At 44.9% G+C, this 12,914-nt stretch overlaps 1 protein-coding gene and 1 pseudogene across 3 annotated transcripts in view; both read right to left on the reverse strand.

The window, feature by feature from the left end:
• Positions 1–12,914, reverse strand: part of MTCL1 (microtubule crosslinking factor 1) — a 133,216-nt gene that overhangs the window by 62,828 nt on the left and 57,474 nt on the right. The gene's annotated exons all lie outside the window — the stretch shown is intronic.
• On the reverse strand, positions 5,296–5,440 carry LOC129402683 (U2 spliceosomal RNA; annotated as a pseudogene).

Here is a 12,914-nt window from a genome sequence, read left to right on the forward strand (position 1 = left end):
AGAGTGAGCAAGCCCCAGGGTGGGAAAGCAGATGGGGTGCTGGGGAAGGGGCTGGCCAGCTTCAGTTTGAAGTGGGCCAGAGGTGAGCACTGGGGAATATGCTTTCAGCAGGACATAAGTTGGGAGCAAAGGAAAACTCCTGACAGGAACAACACAAGCCCAGGACAGGTGGAACCTGGCACAGTTCAGAGCAGAGGGGGACCCCACCCCTCTTGCCCACTCAGGTAGAAGGATGCAAGCACCCCACAGAAGACCCAAGGAGTCTGGGTGCTTGTGAGTCAGAGCAGCCTGCCTTCCTTGCTATGGTGCCCACTTCTTTGGGGAACACAGGGGCTCAGAAGCAGGACACCCCAAACCAAGTGTTCTTCTGCAACCATCACACCGACAGAAGACCCAGGATTTAAAGCACCACCAGTGCCAGGCCAGGTGATGGTGTTGCAGGGATTCTGCAGCTGAATGACAGGGGCTGTGATCTGAGCCCTTACCCACCCTCTGTGACAAGTGACCCTGTCACAGGCGCCAAGGCGCTTCCCTCCAAGCAGCCTGCAGCCTGCTCTCCAAGGAGCCGGGCCTTTCTCCACTGAGCTGCCATTGGAGCTGGACTGCGAGCAGGGAATGAGGCTGAGAATGAAGGGGCCTGGGGAGAGCCAGTGGAAATGCACTGATGGCTCCTTTGCTCCTTTCTTCTTTTTATACCCAGTGGTGCTCTGGGCTTACTCCCAACTCTTTGCTAAGAGTAACCACTGGCAGTGCTCAGAGGACCATAGGCAGTGCTGAGGATCAAACCAGAGTTGGCCACATGCAAGTAAGTGCCTAAACCCCTGTACTATCTCTGCAGCCAGAGCTACATGTTTCTTCATGCAGAATCAGACAGTGTAGCTGACTAAAGTAGTTGACATTTTTGTCTTCTTTTCTAATTTTTTATTTATTTGTTTGTTTGGGGCCACATCTGGTGGTACTCAGGGGTTACTCCTTGCTCCGCACACAGGGATCACTTCCGGTGGTGCTAGGGGGACCATATGGGATGCCAGGAATCAAACCCAGGTCAGCTGCATGCAAGGCAAGTGCTCTACCTGCTGTACTATTACTCTGGCCTGAGTTTTCTGTCTTCTAAATGACAATGAATCTATAACCAGCTTCTCACATGAAGAGCTGGCAAGAGAAAACTCAGACATTATAACTTTGTGTGCAAGCAATAAAACTCAGACTATGGAGGCCAGAAGGACAGAAGGACAAATGTCCTTAAGGAAGGACATTAGAAGTCTGGATTTGAGCAGCACTTCACTGGGATGGCACCTCTCTTGGCTGTGTGTAAATACATTTGGGCAAGCCCTTATGCTAACATATCTGAGTGGACTGTGGGTAGGGGCTGGGCCAGAAGGCTGTGACTGCTTCCTTCCCTGACACGGCTCCTCCTTCCTCTGTCCAGGGCTGTTGCTCCACTCTGACAAGCCCATATGGCTCAGCCAGTTTGGGAATTGATGCAGAGTTTGGGTTCTCCCAACCACTACCTCCTCTGACTCTACTGCATGATTAAATCACTCCTCCTGGCTGCACACTGGGGTTTTTTTCTTTTATTTTGGATGAGTTCCAGTTTCTGGTGATGTATTCCAAGGGCCCAAAAACACAATGCAGGAGAAATCTGACACCTGCACTCCTAGGTTCATTGCAGCACTGCTCACAATAGCCAGAATCTGGAAATAACCCGAGCGCCTGAGAACAGATGACAGAATAAAGAAACTATGGTATATCTACACAATGGAATACTACTTTCCATAAGGAAAAAAGTATTTTCTTAATTTTCACTGCTGTATGGATAGATCTGGAGAACATGATAAGAGCGTCATGTTTAGTGAAATCAGTCAAAGGGAGAGAAGCAGACTCAAAATGGTATCTCTCATATATGGGATATGAAAAACCTTTCATAGGGGAGTATCAAATGTCCAGTGGCAATAGTAGCGAACAGCAGGAGAGCTGGTCTTCAGTAGGAAGCTTGGCACTGGAGCAAGAAGAGGTAGGGGGATATGTTAGGGAAAGGAAAACTAGGGTAATAGGGGAGGGGAAAAGTGTCTGCCACAGAAGCAGGTTGGGGACGGGAGGGAAATGGGACACTAGCTGAGGGTAGTGGACACTGGTAAAGGATTAGTGTTGAAGCATTGTATACCTGGAATTCAATCATAAATATTTTTGCAACTCTGTAATTCACGGTGATTCAATTATAAAGTTGTTTTTTTTTTTAATCACTCCTCCTGGCTACACACCAGGTTGGTAAAAATGAGACTTCCCCTGCAGAAACCATGAGTAGAAAAGTCCCCAAACATGGAGAGGCCATGCCATGCCATTGGCAACTGGACACTAGGAATCTTGGTCCCCACTTTGTTCCCATCAGGAGAGAAACAGAGGCTTAACCAGGTGATTCAAAGTACCCAAGGTCATGGAGGGAGGAAGTTGGGGCTCACTTTGGAGTGATCAGCATGACCACACCTCAGCTGCCCCAAAGTGCAGACCACGGCCATCACACAGGGCAGTGGAGTCAAGTGTCCCTTCAGCTCATCAGCCCTCGGTCCAGTGCACTCCCACACAACCCCACTTGGCAGCTGCACCTTCCCTACCCTCTCAAGACCCACATCACTTTGGGAGACTGACAGAAGGAAAGTGGCCAGCCACAAAATCACGTCCTCTGCTTTACAACCTCACCTGGGTACCACAGCCTGGTCCAGGCAAACATCCACTTGAGGATGCAAATTAAAAAGTGGTTTGCCAAATTCACTGCTGTTCAAAGAGCAAGCCTGTGGGAAATCTAAGTAGTGCAGAGTCTGTGAATAGGAAAAAGTCAGAGGACAGATGTTTTTGTGGTTTTATGTTTTTGTAAAATTTTTGCCCTCTGCTCTGTGTCCACTCTTTCATGCCAGCATCTCGTGATTGCATCACACACCTGTGTTCACTATTTGGTTCTGACCCCTTTGGGAATTTTTCTTTTTTCCTTTTTAACATCTGGAGTGACAGTACTTAAAATTTTACATACAAAGGTGTAATTTTAACTGGCTTTGGAAAGCTTTAATGCAGTAAGCCTTTAGAGAAATGTGGAATTCAAATTGTAGCCTTTTTTGGGCATTAGATAAAAGCCTTATTCCAAAATTGGTCTAACATCTCCATGAATCTTTCATTTTTCTGGAGAGCACATGGGGGTGAACAAAAGGGCAAACAGCGAGGGTATGTGTGTGGGTGCACATCCGTGACCAAATCCAGGGGTGATGGGACATGCAGCCGGAGACCTCAGACTCGTGGACTGGGCAATGCCAGCAGTTTCACTTTTCAAACAGGGAACAATAGTGCCATTCCATCAACCTGACATAAAGGGTTCTCTAAGACTAAAAGAAGTGCCATGTGGAAGTATCACTGTATCACTGTCACTGTCATCCCACTGCTCATCGATTTGCTCGAGCAGGCACCAGTAATCATGGTAGCCATAAAAAGCAATCATAATCTTAGCTTACTAAAGAACTCTGATTCTTTTCCTGGTTAATATTTTCAAATAATACTCATCTTCTTTTTTGCTAGTTTGTTTGACAGATCAGAGAGTAGCAGCCATTGTTAATCATTCTTGCTTGCCTTCCTCTCTGAGGAATAAAGCAGATGTCCAAGGAAATGTCTTTTTCTCTGCAGAAGACAGGGCTGCTTGAAGTGTAATCTTTAAGTTTCTGTATATTCTTGTATGTTGTTTTATGCATATGGAATGAAATTTGAACTCTTAAGAAGTCTAAATTCACATGTCAGGTCACATAAAATCTATCATGAAAATATCTTATTAATGCTTGTTAGGAACTCATGGAAGGGATTTGAATACAACAGAGAGGTCTCATATTAAGACATTATTTCTAGCACTTCAGGCTGATAAGAAGGTCAGATTTGCACAAAGAAATGAAGTAAGCCAACAGTCACAATACAAGGTAGAAGCCAGAGGAGAAAAGGGACAAAAGTTCTACCCACCATTGAATCCCACTGGACCCCAAGGATCAAAGGAGAGATGCTCACTTTGTACCTATCAGGGGTTTTCCCTCACACAAGAACATAAAGTGATAAATAAGGTTATGGGAGTTGGTTTCAGGGTGAGTAAATGTATAAAGCAGAGGAAAAGAAATTAGGAGAGGGATCATGAAACTTTCTATATGCCATTTTTTGTTCCAGAATCAGTCAGTTCTGCACTACCTGAAAATCTCATCAGGGTGTGAACCAACAAGCAGTTGGAGAAATGAGAAAAATGAGACAATGCACTGTGGGTCCAAGAGCAGAACCAGCCTGCTGGCATCTGCACCAGGAGGCCCTCCCGGGCACGGCTCTTCTTAGACACAGTCCTCCTCCACACATCTACCCAGCCAGCATCTGGGTTTCAGTTCTGCTCTTTTTCCCCATACACAAAACAACAGACACAAGGCCCTGTCACAAGGTGTCCTGTGATCTGATGGTGGTGTCTGTCACCTTATAAATGAGACATTCTGAATGGGAGTCATTGGGAAAGATCATTTCTGCCAGAAAGTTTCTGTGCAAAAGATGTATTAACCAAAAAAAAGCAAAGGAATCTGATAAAGAGGAAGAATGTAGAGAACTTGAAGTAAAGAAGGTAGGGAGAGGAAGAGAGGAAGAAGAGAAGGAGGAGAAGAGAAGAAGGAAAAGGTGTTGGTGGAGGAGGAGGAGGAGGAGGAGGAGGAGGAGGAGGAGGAGGAGGAGGAGGAGGAGGAGGAAGAGGAGGAGGAGGAGGAGGAGGAGGAGGAGGAGGAGGAGAAGCACAGAGGCAGAGGCTGTGAGGGGGCAGAAAACAGGGGAGGGATCTTTTCCAAGCAACTTCCCTCCACCCCCCCCCATTCCTGTGTTGTTTACTTTTCTCCGGCTTCTCATCCTTCTCTTGCAGAACCTCCTGTCTGCTACTCACCAAGAAAAGGCCTTACTGTGATCCTTTTCACCATGGCCTGGGCTCCACCTGTCTCTGTCCTCATGATGCTCATCTACACCTGGGTACCACATACCAGGACTGACCCCCAAACATTGAGTAGGGAGTAACCCCTCAGACTGCTGGGGCTACCTCACCCCGTAACAGGATTAAAATGATCATTTTAGATTGTGTATATTTTGCCACACAAGCACACACACATAATCAATTATATCCAATACAGTCTGTGAAAGCCACAACAGTCATAACAAAGCACCCCAAACAGGGCTCTTTGCATAGCTGTAGTTTGTGTTAGGGGTGTCACTATAAGATACAAGATTTATTTATCTTTCCATAAGAACAGATATATATGTTCTTTTTCTCCTTTTATGGCCAGAAATCTAAGATGAGTTAGGACTATTCTTAATCTGTAAAAAACACATCTGAATGAACTATTTAACCTGATAAGAACAGATACTATACTTGATCTTAGCCAAAAGGCCGAGAAGCGATGAATGAATGAAGTATTTATAAATGCTTTGAAGATAGTGGCCAATGCTTCAGCAAATCTTTCCTCCTAAGTTTTATTTTTTTTTATTTTTTAAAGTCACACATTTAAAATCTTATTTTAAGGCTGGAAATATAGTACAGGGGTTAAGGCTTTTGCCTTAAATGTGGCTGACCACATGTGTGGTTTAAGTCCCAGCATACCACTATCTCCTAACAGTAGAGCCAGAAGCAGACCCCAAACACTGCAAGATATGACCCAACACCTCCCGTTCCCTGAAAAATAAAATAATTTTTATTTTGTATGTCAAGGAGATAGTTCAAAGGTCTATACTTTGCATGCAGAATGCCCATGTTCAACCCCTGGCACCACATGACTGCTCGGCACCAATGGGCACCGCCCCAAACACATCACTAGGAGCTATCTACCCCTAAGCACTGCTGGCTGTGTGTCAAAACCAAAACAAAGTCTAATAAATAACTAATCCTGTCATGTCTCTAGTGGTGGTTTTTCGGTGATGTGCCAAGTGTGATTTGGGATGGTGTTCAGGGCTTACTTTTCACTTTGTGCTCAGGGGTCTTTTCTGGTAGTGCTTGGGAGACCCTATGAGGGGCTAGGAATTGAACCTGGGTCATCTGGGTACAAGGTAAGTGCCTTTACCTGCTGTACTATCTCTCTGGCTCAAGCCAGAATATTTTAGCCAACTATTGCATGTCTTGTTTTTCCATCAGAAGAAAATAATTTCAGTGATTGCAATTTATTTGTAGGATTTTTTTTAATTACCCAAGAAAACTAGTGGAATATTTTTTCTTTTTTAAAGTGTCTTGGTTGAAAAAATGTAACATTTTGAAACTTATTAGAAGCAATACAGGAGTTCCTTCAACAGTGTCACCCATTTGTGTATTGTACACATAACACAAAAATATATCAATTTTTAGAATGTGGAAAGAAGAATGAAAGGAGAGAAGGAAGTTGGAGAGGAAGGAAGAAAGGAAAGGAGGGAGGGATGGAGGGAGGGAGAGAGGAAGGGAGAGCTCCAAGCCTTATGTCTGGCTTCTAACTAACCTATCTAAGCCTCTGTATTCCAGCTGAGATGTCAAGGTGACAACATGTACTTTCTTAGAGGTGAAAAGAGAAACCCTAAGGCGCTATGATACACCCACCCACGAACCATCCTTGAGAATGGCATATCTGTCAAATAGGTATCTGGTGACCTTTGCTTCTTTAGAGCCAAACACTTTACATTCAGGAATCTGTCTTCCTCTCAACTCCTAGTCTCACTCATCAGTGAGAGGACAGGCTCAGAGAAAGGAACGTATTGTCCAGCCCCATCGGGAGCATTTGAACAATCTCTGCCTACAACTGGGCTACCTTTGCGGGAGCGTGATACGATCTCGGCTACTTCCTACCTCTGCATGCAGGGCTCATGTCCCAGGCATTTAAGAAGAGACTACACATACCCTAGAAACAGCGTGGCTTCGAGAGGCTCCAACCCTCCTAAACTAGAACTGATCCACTTTCTAAGGGGACACAGAGTTCCCCGGTTGGCTTCAGGCACCCAGGTAGAGTGAAGCCAACGTACTCTGAGCTCCTATGAGCGCGTACCATAGGGTGCACCTCCAGAGACCTCCAGAGACAAATTCCAAACTGTGCCAACCTGTTCACAGCCAGGAAACCCATGTCTCACCGATGTGTCTCCCACTCCTCCCTCTTCACACCCAGGCTCCTGATGACTAATGGTCGAGTGTGGTATGAGCTCCTGGGAGGCATAGAAACTGATAAGAAAAGTTTGTAGTTTATGAACAATAGAGAGTAGAAACATCTGCCCATCATATGCTTTCTATAAAATTTGGTATGAGAGAAAAAATTTCTTTTCTAAGGGTCACATGATAGAATTCTTCTTTTGCCACTGCTCATTGTGAGGGCCATACTTAGCAGTGCTGGCAGGCAAGGGTGGCGGGTGCCAGGAGTCACAACAGGAGGAGCTGGAAGTCACACCCAGGGTCTCTCACATGCAGGCGCTGTGCTCTACCACTTGAGTTATATCCCAGGCCTGGACTTTGGCTTCTTACTCTTTTAATTTTTTTTGCCTGGTACTAAACTCAGGGACTGGAGTGATAGTGTAGCGGGTAGGGCATTTGCCCTTGCACACGGCTGACCCGGGTTCGATTTCTCCACCCCTCTTGGAGATCCCGGCAAGCTACCAAGAGTATCCCACCCACACAGCAGAGCCTGGCAATCTACCCATGGCGTATTCGATATGCCAAAAACAGTAACAACAAGTCTCACAATGGAGACATTACTGGTGCCCGCTCGAGCAAATGGATGAACAACAGGATGACAGTGCTACAGTGCAGTGCTACTAAACCCTGGATCTCATGCATGCCAGATACATGTTCTGCCGCTGAGTCCCAGCCCAGCCCTGGAGTTCATCTTTCTTTCCCATGAGATCTCTTTCATGTTACTTGTGACAAATGGGAATCTTTTCAACTCCTGAGAGAGGGATTCAGTCATCCTTGAGCATCAGGAGCTTCACAATGAAGTGAACACAAAGAACGGGAGAAAGAAAGCCTTCTTCTGTGTACTCTTGGCTGAATGGGAGAAGCTGAAAATTCTCCCACATCAAAGCTGCAATATCCAGCAGCCTTTGACATCGGTGCTATTCTCTCCTATTCGATTCAGTGCCTTTGTGCTGCTGAGACTAGTGGGGGTCCAAGAACGGCTACCGTATGGAAGCATCTCTAAAGCATGGGGCAGTTTTCTCCTACTTGGTGGAGTGTCTGCAGCTTTACTTTGAGCCTTCTGCCACTGCTTCCCAGAGAGGCTGCTCAGCAGTCTGTCAGACATTATCCAATGGCTTCCAGAGCACTTAGCAGCATTTGTGTGTGTGGTCTACTGGGAGCCCTTTCCACTCAAAGGCAATTTTCCTCAAACAGTGACCCCAAGTGCAGAATGAAAACAACAATCCCACCCTGCCCTGCATCCACTTTCTGCTCATCCTTCTGCTGCTCTTGTATTGCTAACCAGGGAGGGACTACAGGAGGTACTACTGCCAACTGTATTTTACTGTCTGCCCCAAGTGGATAAAGAATGAGGAAACTTTGACAGAAATTTACAACACTGGCATATTGCCCATCTTCATTTTTGTTTTGAATGCCTTCTAGCTAGTGTCCCCAGCACAATCAATTTACCATGCATAGCATTTTGCTTCCTTGTATCAGACGTATCAGACATTACTGTCTACTACCTAACCTGACTCCTGAAAAGAATTCATAATTCTTCCAGTTTCCTGTTACTTAAAGAGATGGGAGCATCTTAACATATAATAAGCATGAATAATTCTCAGGAAAATTAATAGATGGGAGCCAGAGACATAGCTCAACAGACTGGAGCATCTTGTATCCTGTGTGGTCCCTGACCATCACCAAGAGTCATCCCCGAGGGGCTGGAGCAATAGTACAGCGGGTAGGGCGTTTGCCTTGCATGTGGCCAGCCCGGGTTTGATTCCCAGCATCCCATATGGTCCTCTGAGCAACGCCAGGGGTGATTCGTGAGTGCATAGCCAGGAGTAACCCCTGTGCATTGCCAGGTGTGACCCCCCCACAAAAAAAAGACTCATCCCTGAGCAGAGAGCCAGGAGCAACATCAAATATAGCTCCCAAACCAAAACAAAAAAAAAAAGCCACTTCAGCAGCAGCAGAAATAAATATAATTATCATTCAAGTAAGACTAGACCCGTCAGTAGATTTGCCAAGTTGTATGAACTAAATATCCTAGGGCAGAAGTGCTAAGCTCATCACAGACCAGATTAATCAACCTGAAACTTTTATCCATTATCTTCAATTATCTCAAATCCTGTGGATTAAGAAAAACCCAGGTGACTAGCACCATTATAACATATGGAATAAAATGTTACATGAAATGATCTCCACCCAGTAAACATGAAATGAGCAGCTACATAACCAGGAAAGTCTCCGATGTGAGTTGGCAGAGTTTCTGAAGGAGGATTAGTGGAACGGGTGCTTCCATCTCGTGTCTGAGTCATTACTGAAAACACTTCCTTTTATCTCTGCTAGAAAAAGTGACAAGACAGCCTTTAAAATCTTGTTTACCAAATCCAGTGGCAAAGCCAGTCAAAGGAAGAATATCTAGATCCAAAGAAGGTTGCACATTTTATTAGTAATACCAGTATCATTAATTAGTGACACCAATGAATGACATTGAGTGTGAATCCTTAAATAGCAAAAAATTTCTAAAAAGGATGAGACTTTATCAGACCCCCATTACTAGATAGCAATATTATACAGTGATATTGGGACCTATAAAAGAAATATATATTTGCTCTTTCTGGCACTGTGTTCTTCAAGCCACTGAATGGGAAAGCCACTAAGTGATCATTTTCATATTAAAAGTAGAGCACACGCCACACTCATATCTCACAACCGCCCCACCATAGAAGCCTCCTCTGCAGGCTCATCTACCGACCCAACTTTTCCACACTCATGATTAAATCTCAAAAGAGATCAATTAGCCACAAAAATCCACAGACACATTGGTCTTCCAGCTGAAAACTCTGAGGCACCCTTGGGAGGGAGGTGGGATAAGTCCCCAACTTGTGAAAGGCCCGCCAGCCTCAATCATACCCCAACAACTGCCAAAGGCCAAACTTCACCACCTCACAACTGAGCTCTGCAGAGATGCCAAACTGCCAAAACTTTCAGGTACACAGGTTTATTTTTGACTGAGAACTCAAGGGTCTTCTTGGAGTTGGGGGGGCAGCCTCTCCCCAGCCCCCATGCTTCTGGAAGCCCTGGGCCACACTCACACCCCACAACTGCCACTGTGTAAGCCCAATTAAATATTTTGGAGTTTCTGAAACTCAAAGCTGCATTTGCTGCTGGGAGACACCTCCAAACTCTACAATACTGATGTGCCAGTAGTAGTACACCAAATTATATGGCAAAGTAACATAGAAGTCAACTATGTTCACTAAACAAAAACATTAACCCTGAAGAGGCTAAAATTTTCTATGAGAAAAACTTTTGTAGAATTTACAGCACCATATTTTCTTAAGAGGTGACAATACCTTTCAAAGGTAACTTAGATATTTAAAACCTAGTCATGAACCACCACAAAATAGGTCAGGTTATCTCTGGAGCCCCAGAGAGATGTTCTGGAATTCTCAGAAGCTATGCAAGCCTTCAGGAGTATGTGGGACAGAGCTGGTCCCAGGAAAAGCCAGCAGGATGTGAGATGCTCTTAAATATTCTGGTGGAAATCAAGCCCTGCTTGGTGACCACTCCTTCATAAAGAGTAGCAGCTACACACTTCCTTCATAGAAAAGGAACCACACATCTCCTACACAAAGAATACCAACCACACATATACTCCATAAAGAGTACCAACCACACCTCTCCTTCATAAAGAGTAACAGCCACTCCTACTACAGTGTCAGCACTGAAGAATCACCTCAGTGCCCTACACCTTCGTTACTCAGCATGGTCTTGATGAAAAGGAGCAACTGAGTACTAAACACCAGCCAGTTTTCTACACTGATACAATGGTTTAATCTCAAGAAAAACCATGGTTGATAAAACAGTAAACCAACAACCACAAAACCCAAACTCTGCAACAGCACCTGTAACCTGGGTGTTAGTTGGTCAAGAGTCCTGACCTTTCTTCTGACTTGTGGAATCTACACAGAAAATCCTTTGGCCTCCCTCAGGAGGTGGGGATGAGTTACCACGTAATTGATAGAGCAGAGTCAGGGGCAAACCCATGGCTCAGGAGCACTTGGCATCACAAAAACGTGCTCTACTCTTTTTTTTTTTTGCTTTTTGGGTCACACCCAGCGATGCTCAGGGGTTACTCCTGGCTTTGCACTCAGGAATTGCTCCTGGCAGTGCTTGGGGGACCATATGGGATGCAGGGGATCAAACCCGGGTCGGCCGTGTGCAAGGCAAACGCCCTACCCACCGTGCTATTGCTCCGGCCCAAACATGCTCTACTCTTATGAAATTGTTTTAAATCAAAAGATACCTAAAGGCTCTGGCTCTATAGTTAAGTTTTCTTTGATTTCAAGGTGCCCCATCAACAAGGGGGTCAATTTGAACCAGTTAAGTAGCTCAGATGTGGACAGAAGGTGAGGGTTGGAGAGCTGGGTGGAAGGGATCAAGCAGAGCACAACATTGGGAAGACTTTGGGAGTGAGTGAGCTTCATCTGCAAGCCATTTTCTTCCCACTTAAAGTCTTAAAAAACAACCCCACCCCATTTTCACTAAGACTTGTATGCAAAAAGAAGGAAGTAAAATAAGAGCAACATGGAAGACAAGATCCAGATCAACTCGGGGACAGAGGGACGCAGTACTGGCTAGAAGTTCTGGACAACTGTGCACCTCTATACTTTAGCTCTTTGGAAGTAGGATGACTCATGGCTACAGGAATACAGACCAATTAAAAAATTACATAACCATTCTTTGGGGAAATTTTATGAAATGATTTGGTTCACTTTTCCCTCTGACACCACTAGTATTTCATTATCAACCACTTGATAGATTTACTTGGTTGTTTTATGTCTGCCTTTCTCATTGTTCAATTATATTATTAACTCAAGGTCAACAATGGAATCATATACTTCCTCTGTATTCCCAGTGGCACTCCAGAGAAAATCAAACACATCGGGCATATTTTATACATGACTGTTTAAAAATAAGGGAGAAGTGAAAGCAGTGAGGTGAAAAATTCTCAAGCAGTTGGTGATTGCTGAGTCTCAAAAAAGCAATAGGGCTTTCAAATCATTTGAAAGAACACTTAATATTGCAAGTCTTTAAAGCAGAAATATATTTCCCAGTTAGAGCCTGTGAAATGGTTCTTCATGGAACAGACACAAATTTTAACACTCCTTAAGACTTTAATCCCCCCCCAACTGCCCACCACACACACACACACACACACACACACACACACACACACACACACACACACAAACACACACCCCCTTAATTCCCTTTGTTGTTGCTTCTACATCTGGGGTGTTACACACTTGATTGTGGCAATGATATATATCCCTGGATTGCACTGGATCATATTAGGCAGTGCTGGGGCTAGAATCTGGTCCTTTTGCCTTCAGGACAGGCCCTCTACCATTAAGCCACATCCTTGGACCCACTTCTCTCAGAGTCTTCCTTACAGGGATGGAGAGGTAGTATAGGGGTAGGGCTCTGGCCTTGCTGAATCTGGGGTTCAATTCCTAGCACTGCATATGGTCCCCTGAGCACCAGCAGGAGTGATTTTTGAGCTCAGAGCCAGGAGAAAGTCTTGAGCACCACTGGGTATGGTCCTACCTCCACCAAAATAAAAAAATAAGTACCAAAAAGGGTCTCACCCATACATCATGATATTTCTGTTTTCTGTCATTTGGAGACAGTCTCCATGATCTCTCCTAGTCCAACACACCCTGTTGTGTGTGCTGAAGATGTA

The sequence above is a fragment of the Sorex araneus genome, chromosome 2 (assembly GCF_027595985.1).
Source record: "Sorex araneus isolate mSorAra2 chromosome 2, mSorAra2.pri, whole genome shotgun sequence".
Classification (NCBI taxonomy): Eukaryota; Metazoa; Chordata; class Mammalia; order Eulipotyphla; family Soricidae; genus Sorex; species Sorex araneus.